This window comes from Solanum lycopersicum, chromosome 6 (genome assembly GCF_036512215.1).
Source record: "Solanum lycopersicum chromosome 6, SLM_r2.1".
Classification (NCBI taxonomy): Eukaryota; Viridiplantae; Streptophyta; class Magnoliopsida; order Solanales; family Solanaceae; genus Solanum; species Solanum lycopersicum.
Window position 1 is genome coordinate 5,887,024 of NC_090805.1, and position 18,169 is coordinate 5,905,192.

General features: G+C 38.3%; 1 pseudogene; it reads left to right on the plus strand.

The window, feature by feature from the left end:
* Positions 1–7,791: 7,791 nt before the first annotated feature.
* LOC138349191 (uncharacterized) lies at positions 7,792–14,065 on the plus strand (annotated as a pseudogene).
* The last annotated feature ends 4,104 nt before the right edge of the window (positions 14,066–18,169 follow it).

Here is an 18,169-nt window from a genome sequence, read left to right on the forward strand (position 1 = left end):
TTAAGGCTTATTATTTTAATCGTAATAAACCCTTAAAATTAATTAGAAAATAAATGGGTGAAAAGACTAGTTCTCTCTTACTTAAATCCTGAATTGGACTTTCCTCATTTCAACAACCCAACTTCTGATAGGCATATATATCTCCCTCATACGAAAATGTGCAAACTTACGGTTTCAAAAAGATATATTCAAGGAATTTTCAACCATATGAAGAACTACCTCTAACTTCTCCTGAGCTAGAGGTTATGACAGTTTGAAAATGACCAAAACTCACTTCTTAAACTTAGAAAAATTTCTAGATTTTTGTGATTATTCATAGTTTCTTTGCTTATTCCTAGTTATTTCGAGTTATGAGATGTTACAACCTGCCTTTTAAACAAAAAGTACAGGTGTGTTAGCCTCAACTTTTATTGTGGTGGGATTAACCACGGTCGTCATGTATGGTGGTGGAAGCTTTCTCCAAGCTATATCATCCCATAAACACCTAGTCTCAATCCTGCTAATGTTGTTGGAAGAATCCGGGGTGACTCTGTCATATGTAGCTTCCCTAAATTTTTCCTTTTCACATAGGTTTGTAATCAGTATTGGAAACGGGAGAGACGTCTGCTCCTATCTATCCCTCATCAATATATCATCAATTATAATCACACCCACATGAATAATCTTCTATTAATGATCATACCCACCAAGACCTCCTTGGGATGGCAAAGTATCAACTTATTTTGCGAGAGTATTATATTGTTATTGATGAAGCCAAACAAATATCGCGATACCGTATTCAAATCCTTCTTCTCAATTTGGGCACAATCATCTATTTAGAAAGGAGAAGAATAAAAAATCAATGGAGCCAACCAATGTTTTAAGAAGTCTAAGTGATATCGTATTGAGAGTGAATACAAACCTGATTGAAATTTTCAGCAATCCTAGTGTAATGTTAATTGCCCCAATATTGCATTGTAGTTTCTTATCGTGTACCCCCAATTCTTCAAGCGGCTTTAAAACTGTACATTTCCACTTATTTGAGAGGGACTGAGCATAGGCAGTATAGAACCTAAGCACCCAATAAGTAATTTCGGTTTTTCTTACTTTATGAATCTCTCAAAATTGTGGAATTGAATAATGTCCTTGATAGCTGGGTAGTCGCTCATGACTCCATTTGTAGAGATTTTTCTCTCCTCAAGAATAGTCCTCTCTCCAGTAGCTTTAATCCGATTGAATGCTCTTAGAGAAATAATTGAGAGGAATATAGGAGTAAGTGCTTATTAAAAGTAGGGATATACCAATTTGGACCTAATCTCTTTTCTTCTAGCATTGATGAAATCATAAAAATTCAATTCTTCGGATGTATTCCTAAACTTTTGACCAAAGTAAATTGTTCAAGTTTCAAAGGCTTTAAATCTTGAAAACTTGCACAAAACCCAAATGAACGACCCAATGAGTAAAATGTTAGTCCCATTAAGTCATAAATGACTTTGGGTCTCTACATGAAAGCTCAAAATGCTAAAAAAGATTAAAAAAATAAAAAGGAAATTAACTTGATGGTCATTAAAGAAAAGTTAAGGAAGTCACTATAAAACATAAAGTTCCTCTATATATTAGTAAAACTATTATCGTTTTCACATTCATTAGAATTTCCTATTTGATATTTATAATTTTGCTAAACTTTTATGGTCAGAAAAAAGAGAAAAAGATAAAATGAATGTTTATATGGACATCAACAGGTGGACTTGAAAATTTATGCAACACATGTGAACTTAGGAGATTTTGCATTAAGTGTTCTTGTACAATCCTCTTTTTCCTTTTTTAATTTTGAGCTCACAGATATGACAAAAAAGGTGTTCCCAATTCAAGATATTGAGGAATTGGAGGGGGAAGAGTAATTTATTGACTTATTTATTACACTCCCTAAAGTCCTGGGAAATCACTCTAGTCAGAAAGATAAGGAGAGGACTAATTCAAACAAGAGAAAACACATGAAGAGAGACAAGGAGTGGGAATATATATTGGAAACTAAAAGAAGGCCCAAGGTTTTTAAGAAGATCAGGTTAAATTTAGAGCTCGTGCAGGTGGAGCTTCTTCAAGCTTAGGGCTTATTATTGGAGTGCATGTTCTGATTAAGTCTGAGACTGTTGCTAGTGTACCATCTGTTGTTTAGGTGACCTCCGAGGTTTCCTTGAGTGCGCCAAGATCACTATCACCAGTATTTATATTTTAGGATTTATCCCCTGCATTATATCTGGATTCTAGATCCTAGAGTCACGAAATACCCAACTCTTAGTACTATATGTGTTGTGAAATCTTGTCTCTAAAAGAACAAAAAAATAATTGCAGTAGCAAAGAGTGATGCATTATAATGACGAGTGAGGATCTCTCAATGACATTGTATAATATTAGACTTTGTTAATGTTCTTAATCATTCTTAGGTATTAATACCCATTTAATGACTGTATCCTTAAAATTGTAATGGATGGTTAGGGAAATCTACGGAATTACTCATTGGGATTTGATTAATTAATACAAAATCTTAATTATGGGCAAATAAATGAGAAATAATTCTAATATTCACTAGTAGATATCACCTACATGTATTTGTGTTTCTATTGTGTGATATCGTTAGTTAAATTTATATTTAAACTAAGAAATGGAAAATATTTTGATCCATCTTTATTCCATATAATACTTCACATCTACTCATGCCATATTTTTACAAGAATGGACCAAATATATCTATAAAAATTCCTATGAAATGAAAATACTATCCCTAACGATCTTCTCTTATCAGTTATATGAATAATAACAAGATATCATCATTTTGTAGACCAATGAAATTAATAACATTGTAGTTTTAGGATTTGAAAATTTATAAATAGTACTAGTCAAATGGAGCTAAGATTTTTTTTTCTGGTTTTATTTTTCTATTTGAAGAATTCAAGTTGCGTAAATCTATGTTAAAAAGAGGATTACCATCATGTTACATTTGAATTTTTTTTAAAAAAGAAATTCTTTCTGTGGTGGAAATTAATTTAACTTTTTATAGACCTAGAGGTTGTGCCTACTTCTAATAATTTCTTTAGATAAAGAAAATTTATACTCCCAAAAAATATTACATGTTTAGAAGAAATTTATATTTATGATAAAATATTATATCACACATACATTTAACTTAGTGAATGTTAAGAGATGTATGACCACAACCATCATTGATATACTCAGGCAATACATTTTATTGATGGACATTCATCTTTTTCTTTATTTTTATATTTTTGGTATTCCGCTACTTTGATTAAGTTCTTAAGATATTAGCAAGTGAAAAACTTTCGTCTTTTTCTTAAACCTGGCTCCATTTCCTTAAAAATAGAAGTTCTGATTAACGATGAGACTTTTCACCTCATATAATATTATTTAGTGAATCATAAGAGATGCTTAACCAAAACAACTTTTGATCATGTTACCAAGTCCATAAGATTGAAGAACAAATTTCATTATTAGGGCATTCTAACGCTGTGATTAAGTTCTTAAAATGTAACTTGAAGCGTATACCTAAATTACAAGAAAGCGAGCAATTTTGACTTATCTAGTGTAATTCCACAAAATAGGGTCAACAAAGAGTAAAAAGATCTTACCATTCAAATCAACAGTACAAATACATCAGACATAGTTATAGGCTTGATGAAATCTAGTTAGAAGTTGATATACCGTGGTTTCATGGTATTTTTAATGATTTTTCCTTAAGTTTAGTGTGTGTCCAAAAGCCTTTTTGAATTGATTTTTATGTAAGTTTCTCCTTATTTGCAGGAAATCTATCCAAAGATGAACGCGGAAGTTTTTGAGCATGAAATGCAGAAAAGTTACCACCTACGGAGCTTATGACAGTCCGTCGAGCTTATGACGGTCCGTAGGTGGCATCGTAGTGAAGCGGCTTAAGGAAGATGGGGAAATCTTACCTGAGTCTGGGATTACGGAAGTTCATGAAGGACCGTCATAGCCACGATAGTCCATCCTGCTGGTTCATCGCAATGATCAGAGAGTAGTCCCAGTATTCGGATTCCAAGATGTTTAAGTATTACGGAACAAAGACCCTTGACGGACCATCGTGCTTGGAATGGTCCGTCATACCTCCTCGTCGAGGGTAATGAAGAAAGCAGAAGAAAAATTTGTGAAGTATGGGATGACAAAGGCCATGATGGCCCGTTGTGACCACGACACTCCGTCACGAGGTCCGTCGACTCGAACGCGTTTTGACAGATTTTCAGTAATTAGAGTCCTTCTTATGTTAGGTTTTTATTTTGTTATAAATAATTCAAAAAACCTTGTTTTGGGGGTTAGACTCTTTGTTAGTAGACTCTTTGATATTAGACTTTTTTATTGTTAGACTTTTGGAGAATCTTTAGTTCTCTTGTTCAAGTATTGAAGGATTAATTTCAGCAATTGTTACACTTTTTCTGGAATTGATTGTTGGTGATTTTGTTGATTAATCAAGTGAATTTCTGAATTTTATTCTTTCTCATCAAAGTAAGGGCATGAATTCTTATATTAAATATATGAATATTGTGATTATGACTATGGGTAACTAAACTCCATAACTAGGGTTGTGGGAACAATGGGTGAATAATAAGGTAAAATCTAACTAAAATTACAATTTCAGATTAGTGTCTTGCATGTATTGATAAATTCTTTCGTTTAGAAGTCTTTTTAACGGATGACCAATGTTAGAACTCGCCTTAATGTTTCTTTCAGTACCAAGGAGGTAGATAGTAGGAAAAGAATTATCAACATAGATTTAGTGTATACTATCTAATAGGCTAGTGTCGATTGGTACGAGGTAATAACTTAGTCAAATATCGAATACAATGCTTAATATGAGGTAAATGTAAGGGTTAGTATAGCAACACACATAGCCGGACCAAGGTGCGGAGTGAAATTTCTAGATGGCGGACCAAGGATTTAGAAATACATAACTTATCACTTTGCATGCAAGATACTAGGAAAGAATTGTTATAGTTAGAATTATCAAGTTAGGAACATGTGGGGAACACTTAAACCCTATTTACTTTTATTAATTGATTAAACTCCAAGAGTTGAATCTGTTAGTTGTTTAACTTACTTTAGTTAGTTATTTTCATTAATTTAAAAATAAAAAAAACCCCTTTTATTGTGTTTTGTTTTCTAAGAAAATAATTGACTAAATAATAGTAATAATAGATTAAAGTTAAGTCTGAACTATTTTACTCGTTGGAACGATCCCAAGCTCATTAGTTGGGTTCTTTACTTGATACGACCACTTTACTTCTTATTTGAGAAGTAAGTTTGAGCGTATCAAATTTTGGCGCCGCTGCCGGGGAAGTAGATTTTAGATTAACTTAAACTTATTAATAATGTTTAATCGATATTTTCTTAATTTTATTTTTTTATTGTTTTTGATTCTTGCAAAACTATCTTCTTTGCATTCCAAATACATGGAGAGGAAGAGAACCCTTGTTTCCCTACGATCGCGAATTAGAGCGTACACTACTCAATATTAATTGAAACTTGGGTATTAACGATGATAATCCAAACCATAACATCCCAACTCCTGTTGATGTTCATGGTCAGTTATTACCCGATGATCCGGGTGAAAATCAACAGAGGGGACAAAATCCTGCTCCACGCCCTCAAGAATACTACAGAGGCTATGATAATATTGAAGACTCTGATGGGCCACCTATCTTGCCCCATCACCACAAGGCCACACCTTTGTGGTAACTAGTACTCTTATGCAAATGCTTACTGCTAGAGGTTTGCTTTCAGGGCTACCTTCTGAGGACCCACATTCCCATATACCTATGGTAAGGGCAGTGTGTAAAAGTTGTATAGGGAGGCCTGATTTGGATTTTGATGTAATAGGGCTAAGAGTATTTCCTCTCTCACTGACGGGAGAGGCTGCTATTTGGTTGACTAAGCTCCCTTATAACTTAATTTTCACTTGGAACCAACTAAGCGATGTTTTCTTAGCACGTTACTATCTGGTCTCCAAGAAACTAAACCAGAAAGACAGAGTGAACAACTTTGTGGCACTACCAGGAGAGTCAGTTAGTAGTTCTTGTGATAGATTCACTTCATTTTTGAGAAGTGTCCCCAATCACCACATAGATGATGAGTCACTGAAGGAATACTTCTACCGGGGACAGGATAATAATAATAAAGCGGTATTGGATACTATAGCTGGTGGTTCTTATGGGGAGTGTCCTTATGCTGAGATTGCCGAAAAGTTAGAGAAAATCTCTCGGAATAATAAATCTTGGAGTACTAGGAAGTCAGATACTCGGAGAAATACCTTTGCAGTGCAATCCACTCACAACCAGCCACTGATGAGATTCATGAAGAGATGTCTTAGATGAGAACTGAGCTTGGGTTGGTATTAAAACATGTTACTAGGGGTGCAGAAAAGATAAATGCAGTTAACTACTAGTCTAAACCACCACCACCAAATGATGAATGTTATTATGAGGAGGATTCCTATGTAGTAAGTGAGTAGATGAGGGGTTTCCAACCGAGTGCCCAAGGCTCAAATCAGGAGAATTGGCGCCAAGGTCAAGGAAACCAAGGTCGAATCTATGGTAACTATAACCGTGAGGGTCATTATGTCCGAGATAAAAATTACAACCGCGACAACAACTTCAACAGGGGTAACTACGGTAATAGAAATGATAAGAATGGTCGATATGTTCCTCCTCAAAATCATGAAGTTATTACTAGGAATGGTGGAGGTAGAATGGCGCGGTTTAAGAATATGTTGCACAAAATGATGAGGACGTTTGATGCTAGTGATGAGCACACTAAAGAGTTAAGGAGTGATTTAGTGGGTATTGGGCAGAAAGTCTATACACATGTAATATTGATTAAGCAACTTGAAGTACGAATGGCCCAATTATCTGCGGCTGTGAACACACGGCAACCAAGCACTCTTCCTAACAACACTTTCCAAAATCCGAAAAATGATGGACACTGTATGGTAATCACTACTCGCGGTGGTAAGAAAACCAATGACCCACTTATTCCGTCTAATGAGGAAAATGTGACAAAAGATAATGATAAAGTTGTAGAGGTTAGTGGTGAAGTAGAAGATAACACTTGAAAAGATACTGAAGTTCCTAGAAAAGTAACTCTCATGCCTAAACCACTACCCCTATTTCCTCAAAGATTAGTGAAAAAGACCGAGGATGGTAAATATCAACATTTTATAACAATGTTGAAGCAACTTTCTATCAATGTCCCTTTTGTAGAAGCTTTAGAACAAATGCCTTGCTATGCCATGTTATAAAAAAATCTGGTCACAAAGAAAAGATCTGTCACTTTTGAGGATGATGATAGAATGCAGCATTGTACTGCTATTGCTACAACATCTCTGGTACAAAACAAAGAATATCCGGGTGCGTTCACTATTCCTTGTACAATAGGGTTATTACATTTTGCGAAAGCATTATGTAATCTGGGGTCAAGCATAAATCTCATGCTCCTCTCGATTTACAAGAAGTTGGGTTTGGGTGATCCAAAGCCTACTGCGATGAGGCTACTGATGGCCAATCAAACGGTAAAGCGACCTATAGGGATACTCCACGATGTGGTAGTAAAAGTGGAGTCATTTATATTTCTGCTGATTTTGTTATTCTTGATTGTGGAGTTGATTTTAAAGTGCCTGTTATTCTTGGGAGGCCATTCCTTGCTACGGGTAGAGCCTTAGTTGATATGGAAAAGGGGCAGATGAAATTTTGGTTGAACAATGAAGAAGTGACCTTCAACATTTGTAGGTCCATGAGGCAGAGTGGTGAGCTCCAATCGATATCCGCTATATCCTACAAAGTTGGTGAGTCATTTGAGACACAAATAGAAGAACGTCTAGGTGTAGAAGCATTAGCGGCACTGATAATAAATTTTGATAACGACTGCATTGAAGAGTATGAGTCATTAATAGCGGCTCTTGATCGAGGTTATGTTCGGTTTACACCGAAGAAATATGACTTAGACACGAATAATCGCGAGTCTCTACCCGCGAAACCATCTATAGAAGAGGTTCCAAAATTAGAACTAAAAGCTCTCCCACCTCATCTCAGGTATGAATTCTTAGGAAATGGTAACACTTTGCCGGTAATCATTGCATCTGACCTGAATAAATAACAAGCTAAGAGTTTGGTGAAAGTGCTAAAAAGGTTTAAAAGAGCTATTGGATGGACTATTACGGACATTATTGGGATCCCTCCTGATATTTTTTTTCATAAAATCAATCTCATGCCCGATCACAAGCCAAGTATTGAGCACCAGAGACGCTTAATTCCACCTATGTAAGAGGTCGTGAAGAAGGAAATCGTCAAATGGTTGGATGCGAGAGTAATCTATCCGATTGCTGATAATAGTTGGGTATGCCCTGTTCAGTGTGTACCTAAGAAATGAGGAATGACTGTGGTCCCCAATGAGAAAAATGAACTTGTTCCAATGAGAACGGTTACTGGATGGAGGGTGTGTATGGATTACCATAAATTAAATGCATGGACCAAAAAAGACCATTTTCCTATGCCCTTCATGGATAAGATGTTGCATAGACTTGCCGAAAAAGGGTGGTACTATTTTCTTGATGAATATTCGGGGTATAATCAGATTTCAATTGCACCAGAAGATTAAGAGAAAACCACCTTTACTTGTCCGTATGGGACCTTTGCGTTCAAGATAATGTCGTTTGGGTTGTGCAATGCGCCCACCACATTTTAGAGATGTATGATGTTGATATTCTCCGACATGGTGGAAGATACTATTGAATTTTTTATGGATGATTTTCTGTGGATGCTGAATCATTTCAGTGGTGTTTGAACCATTTATTTAAGGTCCTTAAGAAATGTAAAGACTGCAATTTAGTACTAAATTGGGAAAAATGCCACTTCATGGTGAAAGAAGGTATTGTTTTGGGTCATCTCACTCAGAAAAGGGCATAGAGGTTGATCGAGCTAAAGTCGAGGTAACAGAGAGACTTCCCCCACCTATCTCTGTAAAAGGTGCGCGAAGCTTTCTTAGGCATGCAGGTTTTTACTGGAGATTCATCAAGATTTTTCAAAAATTGAACATCCGTTGTGCAAACTGCTGGAGAAAGATTGTAAATTTTATTTTGATGAATCCTATCTTAAAGCATTCGGCGAGCTAAAAGAAAAATTGGTGTCGGCACCTATCATTATATCTCTGGATTGGAACATTCCATTTGAGGTGATGTGCGATGCTAGTGGGGTTTCTCTTGGTTTAGTATTGGGACAAAGAAGGAACAAAATCCTTCATCCCATTAACTATGCTAGTGAAGCCCTAAATGAAGCCCAAAAGAACTACACAGTGACTGAGCATGAACTCCTTGTAGTAGTCTTTGCTTTTGAAAAATTTCACTACTATTTGCTAGGCACTAGAGCTATAGTGCATATTGATCATTCAACATTGAGATATTTGATGGCAAAGAAAGATGCAAAACCGAGGTTGATTCGTTAAGTATTATTGCTACAAGAATTTGGCTTTGAAGTGAGGGATAGAAAAGAGACCAAAAACCAAGTTGCCGATCACTTTTCCCGTCTAGAAGATGAAGCTATGAGAGAGTTAGGGGATAAGACTGATGTTGATGATACTTTCCCCAATGAGCATGTATCGGTTGCCTCACAAGACTTGATTCCATGGTTCGCAGATTTTGCGAACTATCTTGCTACTGATATTATTCCATCGGACTTGTCCTTCCATCAAAGAAAAATGTTTATGTATGATGTGAAGAAGTTCTTTCGGGATGAACTATACTTATATAAGAGTTGTGCCGACGGGCTTATTCAGCGTTGTGTGCTAGAATGTGAGATGTTTAGTGTTTTAAAGTCATGCCATTCCTCACCCGTTGGTGGACATCATAGTGGTATCCAAACCGCTCATAAGATATTACTATGTGGTTACTATTGGCCAACTCTTTATCAAGATGCTCATGAGTTTGCTAAAGCATGTGATAGATGCCAAAGAGATGGCGACATTTTAAGAAAGCAAGATCTCCCTCTAAACCCCATTCTTTGTTATTGAGTTATTTGATGTTTGGGGTATTGACTTTATGGGTCCTTTTGTGAGTTCTCAAGGAATAAAGTACATTTTAGTAGCAGTTGATTATGTATATAAATGTGTGGAAGCTATCACCCTCGCAAACAATGAAGGGAAGAGTGTCACTGCGTTCTTGAAAAAGAATATATCTCTCGATTTGGTACCCCAAGGGCAATTATTAGTGATGGGGGATCCCACTTTTGCAACAAATTGTTCAAGGGATTATTGGAGAAATATGGTGTTCGCCATAGTGTGTCCAGTCCTTACCATCCTCAAATAGTGGGCAAGTTGAAATATCAAATAGGGAGATCAAACAGATATTGTAAAAAACAGTGAACGCTAGTAGGATGGATTGGTCAAGGAGGCTTGATGATGCTCTTTGGGCCTACCGGACAGCGTATAAGACTCCCATAGGTATGTCCCCGTACCAACTTGTATATGGAAAGCTTTTCATCATCCGGTTGAATTAGAGCACAACGCCATATGGGCTATGAAGAAGTTGAAAATGGATTAGAACGAAGCTGAAGAACAACGGTTAACTAGGTTGAATGAACTCGATGAATTTCGCCAGTAAGCTTATGAAAGCTCAGCCCTCTACAAAGAAAATATGAAGAAGTACCATGACCTAAAAATTGAAAAATGAGAGTTTATGGTTGGGGATTTGGTGCTTTTATACAATTCTAGGTTGCATTTGTTTCCGGGCAAGCTCAAGTCCAAATGGACTGACCCTTACTTGATTACTCAACTATTCCCTCATGGAGCAGTTGAGTTAGAAACCAAGGAGGGTGTGTGGTTTAAGGTGAATGGACAACGAATAAAAATCTATTTTGGGCATGCTGAATCAGCGAATGAAGTGATCGAGGCATACCATCTTGATGAAGTCTGAGTAATCAAGTGTCTTCATTCGTGTTGCGACGTTAAATCAGGCACTGATCGGGAGGCGACCCAATACTTATAGTTTTCGTTCTAGTAATGGTAACATTTTCTACTAATGGGTTGTAAATTTGAAGGCACATCACCAGGAAATTATGCAGAAAATCACTCTGCAACAATCACTGACGCATACATCGACGGACCGTCACACATGCGATGGACCTTCGCATGAATCCGTCGTGCTAGATATGTCTTTCATTAACTTCAAAATTAAAGCACACTTGACGGAAACCATGAGGGACTGTCGCAGATGAGACGGACCATCGTCGGGTACTCATTGCATCATTAACCAGTATACCCAACCCGACCCGGCTAGAGTATTTTAAAAAATTGTCAACATTTAGAAAACCCCACCCCTTTATTTCACCCATTTCCTTCTCTCTTTCTCCCATTTCCCTCCCTTTCAAACTTTCAACTTCCTACCTCTTATCTTTTTCAACTGATCACTTCCCCAAATCCCCAATTCTGGAAATCTCCTTTCTACTGGTCAAAGTCGCTGCTGTGGTTCTGCTCTTGATAACCAAGTGCCTTATTTGCTGTTTTTTCTCCTCTTCTCAGGTATGTCTGATATCTACCCATTTACATTGCATTTTTATTTTTTTATTAGTATTAGCCTATTTGTTTTTAGTGGGTCTTCATTCTTTGATCCAATTTTGTCTGACCTAGGTTGAGAATCCTCTAATTGCCTTGTTAAAACTCGAGAAATAGGTGCTTTAGCATTGCTAGTTTGCTAGGTATTTTGGTTAGAAACATGTAGGTTAACACTAAGTATTCCATTTGAGTCACATGGGATGATTGTGGCATCCTCAATTCTGTCACTGAATAAAAGAATGAGATCCCGATGACAGACCGTCCTAACCCCAACGGATCGTCATAGGGTCAGTTCCAGTCCCCACTATTCATTTTATCTGAGTGTCCACCAACGGACACATGCGATGGACAGTCGTTCCCACAACGGTCCATCTTGCAAAACCGTCATGGTTGTCAGAGACCCTTATCCTAAGGTTCTCCAACTTTTTCTAAGTGTCCTCTAACAGACACATGCGACGGACCGTCATACCCACGACGGTTCGTCCTGCGCAACCGTCATGGTTGTCAGAGATCCTTGTCCTATGGGTCTCCAACTTTCTCCAAGTGTCCACCAATGGACACATGCGATGGACCGTCGTTCCCACGATGATCTGCCTTGCACAACCGTCATGGTTGTCAGATACCCTTGTCCTAAGGGTCTCTAACTTTTTCTAAGTTTCCTCTGACGGACATCTACGATGAACCATCATACCCTCGATGGTCCGTCTTGCACAACCGTTATGACGGCCAGAGACCCCTCTCCTAAGGGTCTCCATACTTTTTCTAAGTGCCCCACGACGGACATCGATGACGGACCATCATTGTCACGAGGGTCCGTCCTACTTATCCATCATAACTGTCAGAGACTTTCCTTCAGGACTCTCCACATAAACGTAGTTGAAGTAAGACATGACGGACCCCACGACGGTCCGTCACATTCACAACGAGCCGTCACCTGGCTCTTTGTGTTTCACTGTTACTACAGAGATGTCATTACAACTTTGCTCTTATATTTATTTTGTGTCATTTTTGCTTGTCTTGTTTGCTCCTTCTATTACTAATATTGATTCTTTACAGGTACTATCTCTAATAGGCACCAAAACAAGATCGAGTTTATGCACATGGGCGTTCAAAGTCTGTCGCCCCATCTGCCCGAATGGTTATAGGCTCTGATGATGAGCATGATCCCGAGTACGTTCCCCCAGGCACTGCCATTCCATCACGAGCTGCACGTGCAACCAGAGCTACGCCCAAAAAGGTGGCGTCCGACGTAGTCACTGCCTCCGAGTATGATGAGGAGCGCACACTGACTGACACACCTTCTTTGTCAGCTGCACATGAAGAAGGAGCATCTGGTTCCTTAGGAGTTTCGTGGCCGGAGGAATCCTCCAGGTCCGCAGAAGTCCCTGCACTCACCCCAGTTGCTGACCAGCCCATCTAGTGGTCTGTCGACGGGCAATACCAAGTGTATTCAGACGCCAAGTTTCTAAATGATAAAGGTTTCATGACACGGGCCCTTACACTGGAGAGGCGGGTCCTTACGAGAAGTTTCCCCACCATGCCAGATATCCACAATGTCTTCACCAGAGACCTGCTAAAGTGGATAACTCGTTCTTTAGGCCGCTATAGTGAGGTGTTAGTTTGAGAGTTTTACGCCTCTTACGTGGCTACTCTCCGATCACAGACAGATAGGCGGGCTGCCCCCACCAAATAGGCCCCACTTGAGCACGTCCGAGTACGCGGCAAACAGGTCGACATCTCCCTGCCCGCCATCCATCAGTATCTGTACAGCAAGGATGTTGATGCCAACAGGACCCCTCTCACTCCCGAGTTCGACTACAGGTGGAAAATTATAAAAGATGGCCAATTCTTGTGTGAGCCATCGCTGAGAGAGACCACCAAGAGGTGGATGGCCATGCACTTGTCTATTGATGGAGAGGGTGCCGACTGGGTAACGGAGTCGAAGGAAGCCATTAAGAAGGCTAACTTGACCTTCACGACTAAGTTCTTATGGTTGATTATCCGCCATTGCCTTTCCCCCACGGCTGTTGATAATATAGTCACATAGGATCGCACAGTTCTGATGGCAGCGATGATAGCCGGGTTTGAGGTGGACTTCTCTTGGCTTCTACAGGAGGTCATGCACGAGAGGGATTGCAAGGTCACAAATACTTACCCTTTTTCGTGCATGATATTTTCCTTATGTAGGTCTGCAGGTGTGCCCATCTTGCACATTGATAAGCTCAAGACTCCACTGGGCACTGTTGATATTGGTATCATTAGGGATGGTGACAATGAGTTGGCTCTACGCAGAGGGCCCCGTCCAAAGTTGCATCCACTTGGTGAAAAACTGGCTGATACGGTAGCACATGCTCGAACGGCTATGCAGGCTACTTCCAAAACCACTGACACTACCCCGGTCGAGTCTATTCCGGGTAGTAGCACTGCCCCTGGCTCCTTTCGCTTAGCCCCTTTCCCCTCTTAGGTCCAACTTTCTAGGGTCCAAAAACTAGAGGCTCAGATGGCCACGCTTATGCATCACATCCAGCCTTGGATACATAGGTCTATTGCAGAGGCGGAGGAGCGCTTGGAGTGTAAAATGATCCAGCACGCAAAGCGGAAAATCGCTTAGGTTCATCAAGGCTTGGACGCTTTTGAGTTGCAGGTGCTAGCCCAGCCAGCACCTTAGGTGGACGTGTCGACTCTTTAGGCTGCAGTTGAGAGTCTGAGTGCGGATATTGATATGATCCTAGAGGTTAGGTTGCCTTAGTCTGAGGCCCCTTCTGCAGATCCTGCTGAGGACACAGTGATGGCTACCTTATTCGCCGCTTCTGAGATTCACCACCTCCCCCTCGAGAGTATGCCAAGATTCACAAGAATCGAGAGGAGGATGAGGCTAGAGAACGGAAGAAGGAGCGCTGTGAGATGGAGGCTGCGAGGAGACCCTCGCTTGCTAAATAGGAGGCGCATTAGATCAGGGATGTAGAGTCAGCTGCTAGGGCATCTAGATCCAGATATGTGGAGATAGCGGGAGGCACTACTGATAGTGTTGTTGCTAATGAAAACACTACTGAGGGTGTCCATACTACATAGGTAGTGGGTTCCGGGACCGACCATCTTGCTGATCGCCGGCACTTTGCGCCCCAGGTTTGCTTCACCTACCACTCTCGTATTTCAGTTTTGTTATGCATTGGGTACAATTGCATATCTTTTTGTTGGGGGTGGGGTAGATGGAAAGTGAGTGCTAGGGTGAAGTATGAGTAGGCCAATTCACGATCCTCTTTTGGGGTTTTCTTTCATGTGTTCTTTTTTCCAAAGAGAGTGACTATTTTATTTGTTTAACCGGCAATGTCTATATCTTGTGTACATAGTATAACTCTGAAGCATGATTGCTAAAACAAAAATGATATCATGATGCAATGAAAATGATGCATGGCTAGCCACAATAATTGATAAATGTGTGGTTCTAAGCATGACATAGTGATACACCACTGCATGACACTAAGTCTAAGACACGAACTAGGTGTCTGATAATCTCGTAGAGTAATGAAATGTCAAGTGAGTGTGAGGAAAATTTGAATAGTCCACTATTTGTATTGAGCTAGAACTTTCCTGGTTAGTCCTGCTAAAAGTAAGATGTAATAGACAATTAGGAAAGGATCATAGGCTCTTCTTCAATATAGCCAATTTTTAGCCTTAAAAAAAACCAAATGAAATTAATCCCTCTTTGATCCAAATGATTTGAACATAAAATAGACCTTTCTTTTTCACCCCAATTGATATTTTTTAGGAATGATGTGTTGGCCCTGGTCCCTCCTTGGACATGTGCACCTCAGCTTATGCCAAAAGCATAAGTTAAGGGTGGCTAATGCAGTAAAAAACCTTTTTGTGGCCCTGACCCAACTTTGGGTATTGTGTAATTTGACTCATGGCAAAGCCATGAGTTGAGGGTGGATCTTATGAGGAATGCACTTGAAAGTGGGGTTTAAAGAACAAAGATAAAGATAAAACAAAAGTAAAGTGACTCAACAACCAGTTGAAAGAAAAGTGAAATAAAAAAATATAATAAATACGAGCAAGAAAAGAAAAGAGTCACTTACACAAATGAAGAAAGAAGGGAAAATAGTAAGGTGAAAGAATAGAGAAATTGGGTGAAATAAAACGATAAAAAGTGGTACGTTTAGCCGATATGTCAAGGCGGGAAAAACGTCACTAAAGTAAACCTAAATATACCCTACCTGACCCTGAGCCTATGTTACAAGCTAAGAAAGTCCTATCGTGATCCTAAGTGTTGTATGGCGAACTTAAAGCAGTGAAAATAAGGTCAAGATTATGGCAATATGTATGAATGAGTTGGGAATTTGTTCTAAGAGTGAGTGTTAAAAATTAATCCTTATACTAAAACTGAAATCACTGTGTGAAAAATGAGGATGTTGTTTTGAAGTGAGGACACTAGTTGCAATACCAGAATTATTAGCACCTCGGTGAGAAATTGAAGAGGATAGGTCTCAGTATTTGGTGAGTCTGTGTCATGGTCTGATTCTCAATAATTCAAGCCTAATAGTGATAACATGCATAAACATGATGAGACTGATTGGGATTGATAGCGAAATGATTGTGAAGCTAAATATGGATACTATTGTACAAAGATTTTGTAGTGAGTCATAGTGCGTCGTTTGAAGACAAACAACAAATTTAAGTTGAGGGTGTTGATATACCGTGGTTTTACGGTATTTTTAATGCATTTTACTTAAGTTTAGTGTGTGTCCAAAAGCCTTTTTGTATTGATTTTTATGTAAGTTTCTCCTTATTTGCAGGAAATCTGTCCAAAGATGAACGCAGAAGTTTTTGAGCAATAAATGCAGAAAGTTACCACCTACAGGTCTTATGACGGTCCGTCGAGCTTGTGACGGTTCGTAAGTGGCATCATAGTGAAGCTGCTGAAGGAAGATGGGGAAATATGACCTAAGTGTGGGATTACGGACGTTCATGACGGACCATCATAGCCACGGCGGTCCGTCCTGCTTGTTCGTCACAATGATCATAGAGTAGTCCCAGTACCCAAATTCCAAGAAGTTTTAGTATTATGGAACGAAGACCCTCGAAGGACCGTCGTGCTTGGAACGCTCCATCATACCTGTTCGTTTTGGTTAATGAAGAAAGCAGCAGAAGAATTTTTAAAGTATGGGACGACGGAGGCCATGACGGCCCGTCGTGACCACGACAGTCCGTCGACTCGGATGCTTCTGACAGATTTTCAGTAATTAGAGTCCTTCTTTTATTAGGTGTTTGTTTTTTATAAATAATTCGAAAAACCTCGGTTTTGAGGTTAGACTATTTGTTAGTAGACTCTTTGATAGTAGACTTTTTGATTATTAGACTTTTTGGAGAATCTTTAGTTCTCTTGTTCAAGTATTGAAGGATTAATTTCTGCAATTGTTACACTTTTTTTGGAATTGATTGTTGGTGATTTTGTTGATTAATCAAGTGAATTTCTAGATTTTGTTCTTTCTTATCAAAGTAAGTGCATGAATTCTTATATTAAATATATGAATATTATGATTATGACTATGGGTAACTAAACTCCATAACTAGGGTTGTGGGAACCATGAGTGAATAAAGAGGTAAAATCTAACTAAAATAACAATTCCAGATTAGTTTCTTGCATGTATTGATAATTCTTTCATTTAGAAGTCTTTTTAATGGATGACCAACATTAAAACTTGCCTTAATGCTACTTGACGGACCAAGGAGGTAAATAATAGAAAAAGAATTATCAACATAGATTAAGTGTATACTATCTAATAGGCTAGTGTCTATTGGTACGATGTAATAACTTAGTCAAATATCAAATACAATGCTTAATATGAGGTAAAGGTAAGGGTTACTATAGCAACACATGTAGCCGGGCCAAGGTGCGGAGTGAAATTTTCTAGATGGCTGACCAAGGATTTAGAAATACATAACTTATCACTTTGCATGGAAGATACTAGGAAAGAATTGTTATAGTTAGAATTATCAAGTTAGGAACCTGTGGGGAACACTTAAACCTAGTTATTTTTATTAATTGATTAAACTCCAAGATTTGAATTTGTTAGTTGTTTACTTTAATTTAGTTAGTTATTTTCATTAATTTATAAATAAAAAAATCCCCTTTTACTGTATTTTGTTTTCTAAGGAAATAATTGACTAAATAATAGTAATAATAGATTAAAGTTAAGTCTGAACTATTTTACTCGTGGGAACGATCCCAACCTGATTAGTTCGATTCTTTACTTGATACGACCGCTTTACTTCTTATTTGAGAAGTAAGAGTACAAGTTAGTATTTTTATATTTTTTCATATAATAAAAGAAGCTTAAATGGGAAAAAAATGTAATAAACCACAAAAATATCTACTCATATTATAAGCAATGGTCTTCATCGTATTTTTATTGCCTTGCCATGATTCATTAAAATATAATTGTTGATGCTCCAATAGCTTTATGTACAAAATATTGATGTTTTCCATTCCATCCTATTAATTACCCTTTGAGAGTGGATTTTTGATAAATTTGAATTCCATAAATAGAACTTTTTTTTGGTGATA